The 14,467-nt window shown below is 41.1% G+C and overlaps 1 protein-coding gene across 20 annotated transcripts in view; it reads left to right on the forward strand.

The window, feature by feature from the left end:
• The first annotated feature begins 1,612 nt into the window (after window positions 1-1,612).
• Window positions 1,613-14,467, forward strand: part of nrcama (neuronal cell adhesion molecule a) — a 53,119-nt gene continuing 40,264 nt past the window's right edge. For all 20 annotated transcript variants that reach the window (XM_035521600.1, XM_035521603.1, XM_035521639.1 and 17 more), the window contains exon 1: window positions 1,613-1,746. The gene's annotated coding sequence lies outside the window, so the exon portion shown is untranslated. The remainder of the gene's footprint in view (window positions 1,747-14,467) is intronic.

A 14,467-nucleotide genomic window follows, 5' to 3' on the forward strand; every position in this document is an offset into this window, starting at 1 on the left:
CTATTTAGAAGACAGCCTTGAGTCGCCTTGGCTCGTCCTGCCAGCCTTTAGCTTAGCCTCTCTTCTCTTATCAGCGATATGGAGGGAGGCTGCAGTTAGCCAGTTCCCACCATGCACTGGCTTCTTGTATGGAACGTGCTCTTGAGCAATGTCAGTGATGGTTTCCTTGATCTCTACCCACAGTTTGTCAGGGTCCCCTCCTTCCTTCCTGCGCAAGTCGAACCTGTTCCTTGTTTCATCTGCATATTGTGTGGGGATCTTGCTGACATCGAACTTCCTCTGCATGGCAGCGTGCTTGATCTTGCTGAAAAATTAACCAATTTTATCATCTAGTCTGTATATGCAGGAATGGTAAATGAAGACTTATCATAAATGAAAGGTGTCACAGAACATCTTTCAGTAAAATGAAAGAAAGTGATGTTTTTTGGACTAAAGATGTGGTGTGTGTAAATGTGTTTAAAGGTTTGAGAGAGTCACTTTTTCACCACCTTTGATGAAGGTGAATCTGCAGTCTCTGGACTGTGATAATCTTCAAGTAATTACGAAGTAAATTGATAGTCTTACTTTGCATTTTACAACCTTATGTATGCTAAAGAGAAAAGAAGACTCGAGGTAGGCCAACCACAATCTCCCTCAACCACAACACTGTTCAGGTATCATCACCGGTTTACTCTAAAAAGGTGTCTACTCCAAGACGTTTATAACTGATCTAGCTAAATCAAGACATTGTCTCTATTGCACTGGGTGTATGTTGCGATTGGGACAGATGAAGTTGTTTCCAGGTCAGTGGTCTAGTGAGGATACTGAATTAAATGGGATATTTCTGGTTTTCGTACTTCCGTATCCGAAGCACTGGCATGTTGCCGCTGTGAGATTTGAAATTGATTTGCGACTTGGCTGTCTGGCATATGGGTAATGAGAGTTATAACACTGGGCCACAAAAAATTGAACTTTTTTTTTTTTTTTTTTTTTGCCTCACAAGCTAAAACAGTTGGACCTTATAGTACATTTTACACTACATTTGAATCAGTATTTAGAATTTTCTATCCTCTATGGTTTTTAAGTGAAGGAACACTTCAAATTTACATTAAACTATATATTACTTATGTATAAATAATGATTTTATTTTTCATATTTATATATGATTCTCCCCTACATTTTGCTTCAGGAGCATCCTGCTTCAGTGTTCAGCAATAGTCTGTCGACAGAGGAAATCCACTTTTTTAATGGCATGCGAGTATGTTGGAATAAAAAAAACAACAACTATGGGCGATACAGAAAATCTAAAACCATATTTAGATTCAGTGCGCAAAATGCATAAGAAAATTATATTTATTTTCAGGAAGCAAAATCGTTGTTGGCCAGGGCAAATGTATCGCCTTTACGGACGGTACTTCAACTTTTTATTCATTCCACTTGTTAAAAAAGCAGGCTCAGAGAAATGTTCTAAGGCTAGACATTCATCAGGAACTCTACTCTTGCCTGTACTCTGTTGGTGATCTGAGCCCCTCATCACCTGAATAGGTCGATGTCGCTGCGGCTGCGCCTGCACACAGCGCGCGCGGGTCGGCGCTGCTCGTTCGGCATGAGTAGAGCTGGTGGAGGAGCGAGAAAGGACCGCGCGCATTTAGGCTGCGGGAAGGTGCCGACTGCCCGGAGACAGACCCTAGCCGGGATACACGGGAAAAAAGCATAACATATTCAGTTCTATGCAACCAGAGGGTCGAAGATCAAAGACGATAGTCGGTGAGTTTCGGGCACGGGTGTTTTTTTTTGTTTGTTTTTTTTTGCTCAAGCAAAATACCAAATATATTTCACGTTTCATGTAGCCTATACCGGCTTTACAGTAAGAAAAATGCGCATTTGGTGCAGTGGATGTGTCGATGAGGAGGATGACTAGTTGTTTATTCCTCTTAGCAACCGACGATGTTGCAGATATTGTTATGGACATGGAAGGTGTCAGTTATCTACGTTTTGAAACCAGTATCAGGAGAAATGGATATACGTTGTCTGTTTTGGGCAAGCCCGTAATATGATAAACCGAGCTGCATTATTTCTATGCTGTTGTGTTATTGATGAAGAGGCCTGCTATAACTGAACAGGCCATTTTCGATGACTATCTTTCCAAATCGTCAACAGCCAATATGTCTAATTTCTTCGCCAGCAATCTTGTTCATTTACATGAGCGTCGTATACATTTTACAACTCCCCAATACGGTGGGAACGTATTGTTAGTGAATAAAGACATCATTTGTGATTTTGTTCACAATTGGACAAGGCTGTTCACAGGTACAACGATTCCAGTCTAGGGTTTTGTGAAAAATATTGAGCTATACACTACAGGTAGGGAAAACATTAGCAGAGACACCTTTATATTTTATGACATATTGTGCACACTGGCTACCTCGTTCATTTGGATAGGGAATATGGCATTTGTTGAGCCTCTGAAGCTATCTCTCAGCACGCCTCTATCAGTCAGACATACATAATGATACAGCTTGTGTGGTTGTTTTGACGTTATCTGTGTATGGAGACATTTAAATACAGTTGTGGCTCTGCATAGAATTCCAATCGTATATTCGGATGGTTGGATACCAAGGGACCGTTACTGTTTTAAGAACTATAATAATTAGCTGTTCTCAGGAGCGGATTAGATTTAATTTTCATGCGATAACGACGAGGTTTCAGAAGAGCGGTGACGTGCAGTAGTTTTTTAGTACACGTGGCTTTGTGACAGAAAGCATTTTAAGGATTAAACTCTTCACCTTATAGCCATTTCTTTTTGATATATAAGCTATATAAACATATTCTCTATCATCGGGGCGGCAGAAGAGCCAGACATTGTTCTTTCTGCTCGAGAAACTACGCGTTTATTTACAAAGCAAAGTGTTTAAAAGGACTCAAACCTAAAAAAGCAGGAAAAAAATTAACGGGTTAAAAAGGAAGGTTAATAATAAAGAGACAAATTATGAAAAAAATGGGTTAGGATCTACTTAAGAGCACTGGACTGGTGAATGTCATTCTCTGCTGTGTTATGGACATGGCATTGTGTGTGAGAGTAAGATGAGGTTTTATCTTACGATTACTTCCTCCATGGCTCAGTGAACATGTTCTTCTCCAATTCTACTCAAGGGGATTTCCTTCTGTCCTCAGCTCCTTACTAAATTGGCGTTGCCAATTTGTGAGAGCTGACCTACATTTCCATATTTCCAGCCTGGGGAATCAAGAAAGGTCTGTGCTTCACCATAACAGGCTCTTGCTGTGGTTCTTGCTACTGTGAAGAGGAGAAACTCTGCTGGGTCATGCTCGCTCAAGAATCAGCAGAAGTCTCCTCACTTTTAAAGGGCAACTGGGAGACCTGTTGCAGGTTCTCCCAACCTCTTCCTGGAGCAGAACAGACAGCTGCTGCTGCCGTTGACATGATTATTTTCCAGAGAAAGAAGCTTGAGGAACTGTGCATTACTGTATTAAATAGTATCCAGTTCTACCACACAAAAATCAGGTGCTCCAAAGCGAGCACAATTACTTATTTTTAAATGTTCATGACTCTTTGAAAGACTCTTGATAAGTGTCTACAATAGTGTCCTTAGTTCTATACCTATGTTTATCAACAGCATCATTTTAAAAAGAATCTCTTTCTCTCGGCTACAGAAGATTACGGTCAAAGACCATATTGTAATTATTTTGTGATACTGAGACAAACCACAGATGCACTTTGAAACCTTACATTTTATTCCCCAGTCTATTAATTGGAAGTCTTGCTGCACTTTGGGGTCATCTTTTTCCATCTATTATTGATGTGATCAAGCCGTTGACTCAGTCAACTAATGTAAATGACATGGGAAAAATTAGTCTGGCTCAATACAGAGACCTCTTAGGCTACTGTGGAAACTGCCCCCAGAGGTGGAATGAGTGGTATGAGGATGGGGACAAACTGTAGATGTAAACTCCTTTATCTCTGAAAATGAACAAGAGGAGAAGATAAGATAGCTCAGAGGCCTTCAGTTCTTTTCTTGACTGCTGTGGTATATTGTTGAGTTTCTCTCCAGAGAGTGGCCTTTAGACTGTGGCTAACTGGTTTATTTGTCACTGCTTATTGTAGAACCACTTGACCTTTCTTAAATAATACTGCAAAATATGGACATTCAAGTCAAGAAAAGCCCACAGACCTTTCACATTTAATTGCCTGTAGTAAGCATTTAAAAAAAAAAAAAGAAACAATGAATTGATTTGCTCCCCTTGCTTGGTTGTACAGTCTCACTCAGGCTTGTGACCCATATGCTCTCAGTCACATACTGAGTTGCAGAGGTCAAGGAAAGTGGCTCATGAATATTCACAGGAAAAGTGCTGTTAGTAAAAGACATTGAATGTGACCAGAGTTGGTTTAATGCAACCACTGGCAGCTGGGCTCCCTAACCTTTGACCATGAGTGTCTGGTTCAAAATGTCTCCGATTATTCTGTCAGGCAACTGGCCATTCCTCTTGGCTCCATTGCTGTAGGGTGCTAATGCATTGCTCTCTGCTTGCGGTCATGAGTTGGTGGCTCACATGTGCTGCACTGCACCGCTGACTTGGCACCCCGACTGAAGCTGCACTTCTGTCTGTTCCCCCCAGGACACATGTAGTACTGCCAGGGCTCATTTCAATGTTAAATTCCTTGAATTTATAGTTTCATGTACTCACTGAAACTTCATTTTTTATATAAGGGCTGAATGTGAGTTAGGCCTATTCTAAACCACTTACTAAGTGTGACTCTGTCTTTTCTCCATTAACACTGTAATTCTTAAATGTTTAGTCACAAATGTTAAGCTACAACCCATGCAACTTAATCACAAAATTTAGTCATAAATGTAAACAACCTGAGCAGTCTGAGAAATGTTAATTATTTTAATTAGTGAATTATTTTAATTACATTTTAATTTATTTTAAATAGTGGGCCTTTTTACCTCTGGGTTTTACAACTCTGGTTTCTGGGTTCAACTCTGTGATCAGAGGTCCATTCTCTGCTTCAGAGAAATTCTTGCTGACATCATAGCTATGGCCAAATAGCTGGCAGTTGATGCCCTGAGTTAGCCCTGTGCAGCTATCCCCTCTCATGGGACACACTTATGCCCAACCTCATTGTTTCCTGCCCTGATCTCAAAACACTTAGTCACCTTAACAAATGTCTTAGAACGCCCAACATTCCTTAGTGGATGGTTTGGCTCTTTGATTTGATTTAGCTTGTGTGCATGTTGATGTATTTACAGTGGTTTTTGAAGGCTTAAAAAAGAAATGCAGAATTTGAATAAGTTATTGTGAACTAATGTATTGGCTATTTTAGATCGACAAGCCAGCCCAGTTTTCAGAATGTAAGATAATCTAATGAAGGGAGATGCTCCTGGTAGGTGCATTGGAAGATGAAAGTACAGAAGCAAGTGATCGTTTTCCAGTAGTCTTTGCATGTCAGTCTTCATCTTGACTCTTAATCTGATACTAGGCTGCAGAGTTTTATTTATATGATACCATTCAACCAGTACAAGTAGTGAGAAAAGAGGAAACATGATTACATTTCTGCAGATCAGTGCTCTCCCACACTGCTTTTTTTTTTTTTTTACTGGTTTTAAACATTACAGCCATGCTGCATTATAGAATCATATCCAGTGTGTATGTGTAATCTGGTCCTACTTTTGGAGTCAACATGTACTGTAAGTGGACCTTCTCTTATTATGCATCCTCTGTTTAGGTTCTCGGTTTAGGTTTTAAGTTCTGATACTTATGACCTTGCTTACCATCCTTCACTGAAGAGATATCCTAAAAAAGCACCCCCCACCTCTCTCTCTCTCTCTCTCTCTCTCTCTCTCTCTCTCTCTCTCTCTCTCTCTCTGTGTAAATGCTAAATATGTGAAATGTAGTTAGATGTTGTTTTTTTTTTGTGATTAATGAGTTATGTTTATTGGCTAGCTCAAAGTAGTTACTTCCTGTATATGTGCAGTACTGCTAGTTTTTTGTTGTCATTTGTTTGTTTTTGTTTGCATTGCATTTGTTTGCATTGTAGAATAAATTATGATTATTAGCTAAATATGATTATTAACTAAATTATGATTATTAGCTAAATATGAAACAATTCTGAACTCCAAGAAAAGTGCATTGATGACTTTAGAGTGATGACATTTGCTTGCATCCCTGTGCAAGTCTCATTACAGCATACATTTTTCCAGAGTGTGATATATATGTATAAGGTCAGTGGAGCAGTAATGTCTTGGCATACCCTCTGAACCCCACAATGATGCATCTCAGCAGCAGAGTGTCAGTGCCATGTGCTGTGCTTGCAGTGGGGAATTTGCCATTGGAGGAAGCTCTCTGTTGAGCATCGGATTCCATTAGTCCATAAGAAATACGGCTTCTAATAATTAGTGATCATACTTTTACAAATACCATTTAATAACTGGGTTTATGAGGATAGACCGCATTGACAGTCTCAGGCAATGGTTCAGGCTTGGTGTGGGGCCGTGAACTGGTGAACTGAATGGTACTGGACAGTTGAATAGGGGGATGTTCAGAGACTGGAGACAAGCGGGGAGAGGGAGGGAAGCTCATTTTGACTGAGTCCACCACTGTGAGAGAGATCGGGACAATGATATTCACTGACACATCATGCTGCAAACTAAAAGCTGCAAGCTCCTCATATATGGTGGTGTTGTTTAAAGAAATGAAATGGCTCAATGTGCGAGGGTGTGCATGCCTGTGCGTGTCTTGAGGGATAATTTTACTTTTTTACAAGCTGATTTGCAAATGTGTGTATGGTTATGGGCTTTGTTCTGTGAATGGCTACACTCAAGATGCAGTCCAAATTTATTTGCTTCAGTCATCTTTTCTCACTGAATTGCTAGCTAAACAGGAATCTGTAGTTACTAATGTTACAATTGACAGTTAAGGACTGATTAAATAGAGTAGTCAGTGCATATCATCAACAATCTGGTATACTGGTATACTGACCAAACACTGAGCTAAGGATTAGGACTGTCCCTTGGGTTGTGGAATATTTGTGGAACAATGGGACAGTGCATAGGATGCTACCACCCCACCCAGCAGCAGGGGGACTCTGGTCCTTAACTAACACCATGATCCTGCATCCCAACACGACTTAGTTACTCAGTAAATAGTGGTGTGAGATATTAAAGTGATTCTTGTTAAAGCCATTTGGTGAGGAGTCCACAGCCAGGGGACTGAGTGGAAGCATCCATATAAGGTGTAGGACGTAAAGTCTAAGTTGGCAAAGAACATTGGGCTGGGAGTGGCCTTTAAAATGGTAGCATGTGGACAAACATGACTGACAAAGTTTGCTCACTCCCTGGAGACAGAGAGTGAGAAAGAAAACCTCTCAGCCATTTGTGACAGTATAATGACTGCTCAGAGCCAGTGCAGTGGACACTACATAATGTGTCACTTCAGACTGATTAAATTTTTTGCCCCTTTATGGCCTTAGTGAAACTTAAAGAAAGTGTAGCTTTCTTTTGACATAGAATTGGTATTTAACATATGGATTCATTTGATCAGACAGCATTCTTCTGATGCATGTCTTGTCTTGTGTACTACTATGTGGAAAAAGCAGGACATCAGCATGCAATCTACAAACCATGGTTTGATGGGAAAAAAAAAGAAAAAAACAACTATTTATAATAATACTTCCAACTAACAATGCCCCCCCCCCCTATCTCTCTCTCTCTCTCTCTCTCTCTCTCCCTCTCTCTCCCTCTCTGTCTCTCTCTCTCTCTGGAGATTGGTATTCCTGGAGAACCAGGACCACACAAGCTTCCACCAGCCTCATCAGTTATCTTGACAAGCTGCTCCCAGTTAAATGATCTTAAGTCTTTATGGCTTCACACTTGGATTTCAGTTTTATAGTTTTCCCGCTTTTCCCCTTCATTGCCTTGGGTGCCTTTTCTAGTACTGCACTGTATGTGTAAAGGATTTTGAATTCAGAGGCTTCAAAATAAATTCTTTTCATGTTAGGTGATATTATTATTAGCTTTGCAACAAATGACCCAGTGACCTGTGTTGATTCATGGCATCCCCGTTCACTGGTCCGGATCATGCGCCTGGATTTGAATGCAGGATGCTGTAGATGTCATAATGCCACTTTGCCTAATGAAAATGGAGGCAAGAGGCTTTTTGATTTTTTTTTTTGCATGTACACAAAGTGGGGGCACAGGGCCATGGGTGAGTGCACTGGGCACACACGCCAGGGAATTGGCATCGCTGCCCACTCAAGCCTGACTGGATACAAATGGGGCTAAATGGCCCTGCTGTTGTTGAGGACAGTCCCCTTTGTCATTTTGACAGGTGGAGAATAGAAGCTGGCTATATTCCAGTTGGTATACTTGCATTCAATATACTGGTATTCTAATAGTATATTCTAATAAGATACACACTGGGTAGCGTATGATGACTCTGTCCTCAGTACAGCTGAGAATATTGCAATTGCAACACACTTTGATGTTATCATTGTTCTCCTTTCCTGCTTAACATAAACTAGTGAGATGGTTAACTCTTGGTTGTCAATTAGCTAATTTTAACTAGCTGTAGCATGCAAAATGCTTTCCAGTAGAATATTGCTGTCCTCCAGGGACATGAATTTTCCATTTGCAACATTTGGCACAGTCCATTCTTTCAGAGCACCTTACAGAAGTGCTTTGTAATCCCTACTGAATATGTATCCTCATGTGACCATAGTAGGTTCATGTCAAGAGTACTGTCAGTCTAAAGCCTTGACTAAAAAGGAAATAAGTTTGTGGTTTTTGTGCATATTTAAGTGTCCATTGAAGAGTTGAGTCTTCAGTCTTCATTTGATGACAGTCAGTGACTGTACAGACAGCCATGGGAAATTCATTCCAATCACTTGGAATGAATTTCCCATGGAAATTACCCAATCACCCAATCATTTGGGTGCCAGGACAGAAGAGCCTTGATATGTTTTCTTTGTGTCTTGAGTGATGGTGGTTCGAGATGAGCTGTACCATAGGCTCAAAGGCAGTGTGGTTTGGGGTTTGGAACATGCTAACAAGGAATCACAGCACAGGTTGTGTCAGCTATACTGTACGAATGCTGTCTCTGGTCTCTCACCAAACCTCAAAAGATTGAATTATATTGTTGCCACACAGATGGGGGTTGTGGGGTGGGGTCATATGGTAGAATCAAGTGACAGGAAGTGTCTGTTCTGAAAATAATGCTGTTATTTATTAATTTACAGTAGCTCTGCAGTATCAGAGCATCTCTACATATTGGATCTAATGCTGTTTTTGGCTATGTAGTAAGCATGACAATATCCAGGGCATATTCTCAACTCTGTACTCTGAAACACCAACCCTTTAACAGCAAGGCTGACGAAAGTCACACACAAAATATTGAACCACACTGTGACATTCAAGGGTGAGTGATAGAATTCTATTGGATGGGCATCAAACTCATTTTACAGTTAAAATAAAACCTAAAATATGTCTACTTATCTGCCTCTGTCAGAGATCTGTTCAAACTCAGAAAGCGAGATTTGAGTAGATATCGAACTGACAGTCTGTGGAATCAGTCTGGCCAAGTGTGATATCATGAGCCTGTGCACTGACTGTATTTTTTGGTTGGCTGAGTGAGCCTACTGGCTTAGGGAAAATCTTTCCTGTCTAGTGAAGCTAATAATAGCATAGCACTATGCTTTTCCTTTACCCCTAAGGTCTTCTCCCTCAGTCTTGCACTAGAAGTGGAAGTGTTTGACACTTTATTCAGGCAGCTGGTGCACCATCTTTCTTTGTTTGCAGTTCCAGCTGGTGGTGCTTTCAGCGTTAGCTTGCTGTCTGCCCCCCCAAACCCCACCCCAACCCTGATTTTGACTGTTTCTTTACACAACTTATTTTCTCACCTCACACCCTTCTTGCATCCTATATATGAGATGAGGTTGTTTCTGGAGTTTTAGTTTTTTGGTTTGTCAGCAGGGTGGCAGTGGTATTGCCAGGGCTTGTTGCCATGGAGGATCACCATGGCGATGATGTCGCAAGTTTGGGCCGCGTGTTCTGGGGGTCACACAGTGACAGCATTTGAAAGGCGTGTTGAGAAGATAGAAGTGAATCCTTGAAGATTAGAGGCCTCTGATTTGATTTCCTCTTCTGTTAACTTGTCTTTTCCCCTTACAAATGTTGTATTACATAGGGGATTTAGGATTGGAGATCAGTTTGTGGCAATAATGAGATCTCTGCATTTGGATTCTTGCAGAGTGACTGCAATACCTAGCCACTGCATGGAGGCCTTGTTGGTACCTCTTTTTAATGCCTGGCCATATGCTGTTTTCCTGTCCCAGCCAATATGCCCATGTGGGGCCCGTATTTCAAATGGGCTGATACATGGGATCCATTTGGATAACCATATTTTGTCCGCTGGCTACACCTTGGACCCACCTGGGTGAACTGGCTGAGACACATTACCCATAGGCTTACATTACACATTACCCATACCCATCTGCCACTGCAGAAAGGCATGGCAAAAAAGCACAGACATTAGGGAATTACCTAATTGTTTTGTTAAGAATTTTAAATATCTATATATATATATATATATATATATATATATATATATATATATATATATATATAAGTTCAATACTTAAATTCTTTGCAGAAATACCTCAAAAAAGAGAAAAACACTCTTTTTTCAATAAATAAATATATATTAAATATGCCAAGCATCTGACACACACCTTGTTGACCCAGGCTTAGCCAGTGTAACTCTTTTTGCTAGAGAGGTAGCAGTTAAGGTCTTGCCATTCTCCCTAAACTGGGAGAATGGCTCCAGCAGTTCCCAGGAACAGGATCAAAGATATCCCCATTCAGAAGAGTGCAATCCTGGGAACAGCTAAGATAATATGCAGGACCCCCAAGCTCACAGGCCTCTGGTAGAGCACCTGAGCCTGAAGGAAAAAACCCACCCAGAGGAGTGTGTGTATATATATATATATATATATATATATATATATATAGGTTGGCACTACAGGAAGTGACAAAAAAGTCAACAGAGGACAAGGTAGATGGAGAAAGAGAGCTCATGCTGTTCCCAGTTTATTCTAAACAGAATACTGCTCTGCCCACATGCAACATTGAGAGTGTCTTAGATTAAATTTTGGAAATGAGCTTTGCCCTGCATCCTGCCACATATGCATCAGCGGGGAACTGCGGGCAACCACAGGAATTGTGTGGAACCCTGCTGTCAGTCTGCTTTGTTCATGGCTAGCAGGAGGCTATAATTCAGCCTGCTACATTACCATGAAAAATCATAGCGCACGTTCTCATTGAATATGTAGCCCCAGTAGAGGTAGCACACCAGCTCCTAAGTCAGTGCAATTAATTGCACGTGTAACAAACCCCGCCCCTTCTCATTTCCTCTCTCCTTCCCTCCCGACCGTCTCTCTCCCTCTCAGTTAAGTTCAAAATACCTTTTTTGACTGGACTGTATCAAGTATAATATTACCAGCTGGATGCAGTTTGTAACTGAACGTATTATTGTTTGAATTAAATAGCAACAGCACCCATAAGTAATAATTAAAATAATAACATACCGAAGGGGGCAAGATATTTCAGATATTAATCCTGATTGATGAAGTCAAAATGAAAACATTATCATCTACTTACTCTCAGGTGGTATGATATTGTAAAATAGTTAACAGTAATGCCTCTCTCTCTCTCTCGCTCTGAGGAAGATTCACAGATTTGTCATATTTTGTCATATTTTTTTTAAAATTATAATAACATTTTTGTCTGTGAAAGGTGTTCATAGTAGCTTGAATTTTTCATAGTAAAGAATACAGTGCGATATTCTCTTTGTTTCTATTTATCTCTCTCCCTCTCTCCTTCTCTTCCTCTCTCTCTACCTCTCCCTCTTCATCTCTCTCCCTATCTATTCTTCTCTTTCTCTCTCCCTCTCTTTCTGTTTCACTCTCTCACTGCGCCCCTCTCCTTCTGCCTCTCTGCCTTCAATCAAGCAGTATGACTTCCCAAAAATGTTTATTTTTCATGAAATCTAGCATTTTCAAGTGGGGGTCCTCTCTCTGTTTCCTAACAGCAAACATTTCTAAACCCAGTGTCTGCCCCCACCCAGATCTACAGTAAATGTTTTTTGGGAGGGGGGTTTTGAGGTTGTTTTTTTTTTTTGGCTGATTACATGAAAATACTATAAAGTAATTAACTTTCCTGGTCTGAAATCTGAATTATTCAATTCTGCATAACAGGCAACTGCTGCTCCACACGGAGGCTGGTGGGATGCGGGTCCCTTATTGTCTGCTGGCCCTGACAACGTCCTGATGTTGGAAGGGGGAAATGGCAGAGGAGACAGCACTGGTCCTGCTCTCTGCTGGAGAGCTCTAAATCCTCTGTGTGAAAAGGCCTCTGCATGTCCTTTTGTGCAGCTCTCCTCTGTGTGTGTGTGTGTGTGTGTGTGTGTGTGTGTGTGTGTGTGTGTGTGTGTGTGTGTGTGTGTGCGTGCACGCATGTGTGTGCACGAACATTCCCAGTCTGAGGATTGTTAACACACTGTCTGTGCAAATGAAAAATGCTGAGAGAGTGGAAAGTCATTACTGCCTTTCATTGTACAACATCTGAGCCCAGGGAAAAATATGTACATATCACATGGCCGTACATGTGGGGGTATGTGATTTTAAAAATCCAGCTCTATGTATGGGAGTTTTTCCACAATATTGTGAGATTTTCATCATTGAGTCTTTTTTCATAAAGCTGTGTGAAGACAGTACATTTTATAACCTTGTTACTGATAGTGCTGCAGTCCTGATTAGTGTTATGCCCATACTTTGGTCCAGTTTAACCCACTAGCTGTTATGTCTGGGAAAGGTTTTAATGGCCTTGACTCAAAGAACAATTTAATATTATTGGAGACAAAATGCCTTTGTCCCTCGATTAGCCTGGAAGTTCAAGAGAGTTATAGGAATGTGGTTGTTTTGAGAAATGTTCTGGGAATCGTCTTCCACATAATCTATAAAAAAGTAGCTTTGAAAAGCTGTTTTACAGTTTGCACTTGCTGTTCGTGCAATAGATCTGGCAGATGTTAAGCATTAAAGTGTGTGTTTAATCAGTGAAATTGATAATAGTCAGGATGCTGTACAAATAGTAGCCTGTATAAAAACAGATGTCATGGGTCATGTGCTTGCTACAGATGCAGCTTTTTGTAACCCCCCCCCCCCCATCCAAAAAAAAAACCCCAAAACAAACAACAAAAAAAACAAAGCAATGATATATAGCTGTTTTGATTTCTATAATGTTGGTAGAGGTTTTACTTTTTCCACACATTTGAAATGAACAGCCAAGGTTCTGGGATTCAAGCTTTGTGTAGCATGATAGGACCTGTAGTTTATTGAGTGTGCAGAGAACACCCTTTGTCCAGGACCACTGCTTTCAAACGTTAGAGGTTAATTAAAATCTTTGGCTTATCAGTGACAAGTAGCCGTGGAGGACGAAACTGGAGTGCACAGCTATTGCGGGGTCTGTCATTTATATGAATATAAAGATATCAGTCCCTCCCCCGTCTCATTACCCCCAACCCCTATCCTTCAACCTTGATGGATGCTGTCAAAATGAGCGTCAGGAAATGTGTTAACCCCCCCCCCCCCGCCCCCCTTTGTTTGATTTCAAAGGCGCATGTTAATCTTGTGGGGGGAGGAGGCAGAGGCGTATGCGTGTGTGTGCCACCTCATGTGTGTGTGTTTGTGTGTGTGTGTGTGTGTCAGTGCTCATGGGGCCACACACACCACCAGCATCGTGGGGCTTGTAGAGCCACAGGGAACAGGCCGAGAGGCATACCTGCTGCAAACGCTGACCGTGCCTGCGCTGTCTGCCACTCTCTGCCTCCACAGCAAGGTAATTTTGTCCACCGCTAACCCAGAACAGCTGCTTTTCACCGAGACGCTTGCAGGATTGCTTGTGGTGTTTTGCTCTTTTTTTCTCACCCTCCTCAGCTGACACACCCCTGGGTCAGTGTTACACCTGGAGGGGTACATGCATTCTTTCTCTTCTCCTCTTTCTTCCCTTCTCTCGCTTTGACTTTGGCTTTGAATCTGTTTCAGAGTGAAAGACACCAAATGCTGCACACGGTACCGTTTACAACTGCTGTCAGCTGTTTTGATCTGATCAATGAAGGAAAAGTCTTCGTTTACATTCAGATATTATAGCAGTATAGTATGACTGAGAGGTCATTTTGTACAGTCTTAAGTTTTAAAGTTTTGGTCTTTGGAACATATGGTTTGGAAAATCCCCTCTTTGCTATTTTGGACTGTTTCTATGCTTTTAGTGGAGGTGTATAGGTTTGTTGTTTAGCTATATGCTTTGGTGAATACCCTCACAGTCTTTTCTGCTGACATGCCTCTCTCAGCTGTACGATGATGCAGCGTTTTCCAGGTTTGGTCTTTAAATAATAGATGCAACTATTTAATCTGCCAGCA

The sequence above is a fragment of the Electrophorus electricus genome, chromosome 2, assembly GCF_013358815.1.
Source record: "Electrophorus electricus isolate fEleEle1 chromosome 2, fEleEle1.pri, whole genome shotgun sequence".
NCBI lineage: Eukaryota > Metazoa > Chordata > Actinopteri > Gymnotiformes > Gymnotidae > Electrophorus > Electrophorus electricus.